Source organism: Phasianus colchicus, chromosome 2, assembly GCF_987193195.1.
Source record: "Phasianus colchicus chromosome 2, bPhaCol1.hap1.1, whole genome shotgun sequence".
NCBI classification, from domain to species: Eukaryota; Metazoa; Chordata; class Aves; order Galliformes; family Phasianidae; genus Phasianus; species Phasianus colchicus.
The window spans coordinates 6,055,458-6,061,115 of NC_143437.1; positions in this window are offsets into that span (position 1 = coordinate 6,055,458).

Consider the following 5,658-nt stretch of genomic DNA (forward strand, 5'->3'; position numbering starts at 1 on the left):
TAATACTTGTCTGTACTAAAAACCACCATGACAGCATTTGTGTTGGCTATGAGAAGTGTCATTGCTGCTACAATGATGAAGGTATATTTAGAAAATTTACATGGAATGTTGCTGTACACATACTTTCAGATGATAAGTATTGCCATCGAGAAATTATGTTTCTCCTGCTCGCCTTGGGATAAATATGGTAATATTATTATGGGCAATAACAGTTTTTGCTGCCACATAAAACGTCCGGAGCACCCACTCATACAAGACAGAAAGCCCATTGCGGTAGCCGTGTTGCAGCATAGCTCCTTCTATGCAAGGAATTCACAGCCCAAGTAGGAAAGGTTGGTGAAGATGAGTGGAAAGGAAATACCACAATAAGAGCAGAGGGCAACAAGCACAAGAGAACAGAAGTTTCTCAAACATGCTTGCAGCTTAACACCCAGGTCACATGGTGTAATCACAAGGAGAAAAACAAGCACTTGGCATGGTGGAAAGGAGCATCCCCTGCTGCCCCCCATCTCATCTCATCCCTCCCCTGGCTAAAGAAGAGCAAAAGGCTGACAGTATCACAGCACACATGCATCTGGCTCACGTACCTGCCCAGTCTGGCGTACTACAGAGAAACCTGTCCTGCCTCTGAACAAAAAGCTGCCTGCTCGTGTATGAAATTGATTCCAGTAAGCCAGTAAAGTACTGAAATTTAAGTCAGTGCAATTTTAAGGTGTATTTACCATTTAAAGGCTGAAATGAAACACCTTGTAACAACGTGTAGTTGGAAGACACGTCGCTAATCCCACATGGAAAAGCTGCAGTAATCAGGATGCTCCTGCATGCTGGTAGCCAAGGAGAGGCAGGCTGCTCCATTCCGGATCCAAACACCCCTCAGTGGTGATGCTGCACTCCTGGAAGCCATAGCAAAGCAGGGTGTTGTAACTGAAGGGCCACGTTCAAAATGAACACTGGGAATGGAGAGAGAAAGATGAGGAAAAGGGTGGCTGGGCAACTCTGTAGCAGGCAGTCTGTGTGTGACTTGTCATACCGTGGAATTCAGCACAGTCAGTGGTCTTCTACAAACCAAGGAAGATGCACTCCTCCTGATGCAGGATCTTCTAACAGGTTTTAGTATGGCTGATAGTGCCAGTTAAAGAAAGGAGGGATTTGAACCTAAAGTCAGGATCCTTAGGAGCCTAGCAGATGTTGGGGAAGCTCTGGACAGTGACAGCTCTTGCAACCTAAAGAAGGATCAAATATTCAGACATTCTGCTTCTAATGTAGCCCTAAATTACCTGTTGGTTATCAGATGTCTCTTTGATTAATGGTAGTTGGCTTGGCTTCTCCATCACAGGCATCTTCCACTTGCCACAACACAAGGTTGGAGTTGTCTCCCTGAGGAAAGACATCTGCCCCATAGCATGAAATGGAGAGGCAGAGCAAGAAAGTGCTTGCCCTTAGAGAGAAGCAGCAGTTACATCTATAACATGTTCCACAGTGACATAGGTTCTTCAGGAAACCATCTCACTTCTCAGTTTCCCTCTGAATCTGTTTAGATCAGACCTCTAACACAAGGGCAAACACAACACTTTGTGTTGGTTCAGTTTCCCTCTAGCAGCTCCCATCTGACAGGCAAGCTCTGCCTCTTTCATCTCCCTGTTTTCATGCCTTGCTGGCTGGAAAGGCCAAAACACCAGGCACATTTGCTGAGGCTCCTTCCCTTGAAGCCAGGCAGCACCTCTCACAAGATTATTTTTGCTTCTCTCAAGAGATATATTTACCAGAGGTTAGCACACTTTTTTCTTTGGAGGTGATTGCTATCAGCTCTGGATGAGCTTCCCAAGATTACTATAAGGAATTGTCATCTCACTGTATCTAATTTCCAAAGAGCTGGTACAAATAGCCTCTCTGTATGCTACCCCAGAGCTCCCTTTCACTGCAGCATTCACGAGTTCCGTGCTGCTCTGTCAGGGAAGCCTTGGTATTTATTTGAACATCGCTGAAAAGCTGCTATTTGAATAATTAAGACCAAGATGTAGGTTTGCTGCTTTCAAAATGACTGCGACTGAAGGCATACAAATGGCAGTCCAGCTTTTGAGAGAAGAGGCAGCTTCCCAGGGCAATGGGCACTGCTCACAGCATGGGGACTCACAGCTCCTGCTGATGCCCACATCCTCAGCCTGAGCATCGCCTCAGCCGAACTGTGCTTTCCACTGAGTCTTTATAAGAGACATATGGAGTCATTTTAGAAGAGTCATTCACCAAAACTGCTTTTCATGAAGATTAAAGAAGAGAAAGACTGAGAGCAGGCTTTGGATTTCCATTATAATCAACCCTCTGAACCGGCCCAAAGTCTCCTGAAGGAGATTCCAGCAGTGCTCAAGGACACTGACATTTTTCTCTCTGTTTCACAGGGCTTTTCCCCACCTTGAAAATCCCGGCCTAATGAAGAAAGATTAGAGTGAAAAATAGCTATTGCTTGAAAAAATATACATATTTCTGACTTCTCTGAAGTCCTCGCTAATAGTTCGATATATTCCTGTTACACATTCAAACAAATGACTCTGAATGAGGGGCAAAGGCCAAGAACTGTGCTCACAAAACTCTGCTAGATTTCATTACTCTACTAGGAAGTGATGTTAATCCCTTTGAAAGTCAGCAGGACAACACAAAGTGCCCTCTATGGGACAAATCATCAACAAAATTTACCATTTTATGAATGCACAAACATAAACCTTATGTCTTCCCCACTGTGCAAGCAACAGGAAATACACGAGTACAACAAAAAGCCTCCAAATGTGGGCTAAGTCCTAAACACTACATCTCCATCCCTGTGACTCCTTCATTAATTCTGCTCACAGGAAAGCCTATCTAGAAAAAGCCCTGTCTTAATTTACCATGTTCCTCCTTTGCCTTTTGTTGTAAAAACATGAGCATCATATTAATTATATACCGTCAGAGGGCTGCCAGTCCTTGTCACCTCAGTTAGGCTCTCTACGTTGATGAAGCAAACAGCACGGATACTTTATGTGCATGCATGGCAATCCCATACAGCTGCATTTGAAGGAAGGGAGGACATATTCCAGACCTCCAGCGCCATGCTCTTGTTGGCTGGAGGCTTTTTCAAGTTCTACATTTCTACAGAACGGTTAGCAGAATGACCTCCCGGAATTCCTGCCGCCTTGCTCAGGCATTCATGTTTGCAAATGATAGAGATCTCGTGTCTGCAGAAGGTGGGATTAATGCAGCAGCCCTATCCCTATCATCGGGCTGGCATTGCTGTACTTTCATTACGGTCTCCTGGCAACAAAGCACCCAGGCACTTTCATGAATGCTAACAATTCTCATTCATACAGCCTCTAGACATTTCCTGAGAGCTTTGCAGAAATGAATGAGCCTATCAGTGTTATCAGCTCCCGGAATATCAAACTCAAACACAAATCATGTGGGCTTTTTTTCTTGCACAGGGAAAGCATTATTAATGTGATTTTATCGAAAAATCACTTCTATTTCTTTCTGGACATATATTTTTTTTTGAATCATACCATATTATTACACATAAAAATATAACAATACAATTTCTGCACCTATTGTGTAGAATAAGCCTGATTTTATCAGCAGCTTTGACTGTAGGGTACTTTGATGCTTGTTTTTTTTTCCTCCAGTTTACAGAACAAATGTGTGGTAATGGAAGAAATATAGTACAGGGAAAAAAAAAAAGCCTATATTTTAGAAAGGAAAATAATACGTATTTCCATTTTTGAGCAGAAAGATCATTTCATTAATACTAAGGCTAAAGAGAAAGAACCAAGCCATTACTTTCATCTGTCTCAATGATGCTACTCTTGAGCCTTCCCAGCATGAAACTAAAGCAGAAAAGTAGACAGAGATACTTCTTGCATTTCATACTGTGGGGAATGCACAATGAGAGACGATTGTGGAGATGTGGTAGTGAGGGATATGGTCAGCAGGCATTGTGGGGATGGGTTGGGGTTGGACTGGATGATCTTAGTAGTCTTTCCAACATTAATGAGTCGATGATTCTCTAATTCTATGCAAAAGAAGGGAAAAGACTACTACTCTCTGTTCTTGTTTATGGAGAACTCCTGCCAGCATTTTGATCACATTAGTTAAATCAGATTATGCTGAGTATCTGCAGCTCTCTGCCCCAGGAGGACAGCTTTGTCCCCTCTCCTTACAGCCTTCCTCCCCAGCCCTGGTGAAGCTTTAGTTAACACTGCAGTGCTCATTTAGCAAATGAACACACTCCTAAGCACTGTGCCTTCCCCAAGGGCTTGCTCATGCCTAAATGCTGCCCATTTTACAGCATGCAGATACAAAGAACATGCATTGCATGGTCTTATTATCAAGAAAAAAAAGCACTTTATTGACAAAGAAGAGAAACAGAGTTCTGTATTGATGCTGCCAATATTGTTAATACTTTAAAGTCCTAAGGCAACATTTGTTTATCTTGGAGAAGAATCTGAGCGTGCCCTTGATCAGATGATTTTCTGTGCTTTTCCCTCTGGCAGCTGGCTCTTGTTTAAAGCCAAGGTAAAGAAACCTTTGGGATCATTAACGGTGTTCTATGGCCGTCTGCACAGGGAGTTTTTCCCCCAACGATTGTTTTCTCAGATAAAACTGTCCAGGTAGTGAGGAAGTCTGTGAGTAATGTGTTTCAATCACACTTAGCAGATATAAAGGGTTAGCGGCCCCTTACGTAATATATGGCTCTGACTGCGTTAGACTAAAATGAGTTTAAGATGGATTTCCTGCAGAAACGGTTCATGGCATATAATCTGGCTGCCAGGCGGTATTTCTTCGGGTGACAGCATCCTTAGCTGACTTCTCAAAGGCAGTGGCTGCAGAGCAGGTTTGGTGAGGACATTTCCTGCGTATAAGCAGATGTCCCACAATAAAAGAAAAACTTTCAAAGGACTCCCCAAAGAATGGGAAGCCAAGCCCTGACATGTGAGCCATGACACACTTCACTGCTGCTGCTCCTTGGTACACAGGGGCAAGAGGTGAGCCCATTACAGCCACCATGGACTGGGGGAAGTCACACAGGGCACAGAGATGTGAGCTCTTTGTACATCAGAACAATATTCATCCTCTCCTCTTTGATAGACCCATTCCAGCTCAAGGACACACCACTCTCTCCCCGGGGTATGGATTTCTCCATTGTGAGACCACTTGAAATTGAGAGCTCAAAGTCTGATGAAGTCTGAAAGGGCAATGACAGTCCCAAGCCTTGCTTGCTGCTTAGCTATAAAGTGCAGGCAAGGATGCAGCATGATAAAGTCCAGGTGCAACTGATTACTCTCTCAGATGTGGTCTGGACACTAGTTCCCTCTCACAGCTCTTGTTTCCAAATGTTTAGAGGCAGATCTGCCAGACCTGAGAAGCTCTGTCCCTCATGGGGCTGTTTGCAACCAGCATCTGCTGCTTGGATAGACAGCAGGTCAGAGGGAAACATCCCCGGGAGCCCACGTCTGGTATGGGAGGGTGGGAACAGAGGTGGATTTGTGCTTTACTTCACAATAATAACAGTACACAGGACTGCATTTTCTGTGAAAGAGAGGAAATTGCAGTTTCTGCAGACCAGGTTTGGATTTGTCCTCACTTCTGAATGATTAATGCTGATTTCCAATGCAGTGTTAGGGATGACAAAGTATT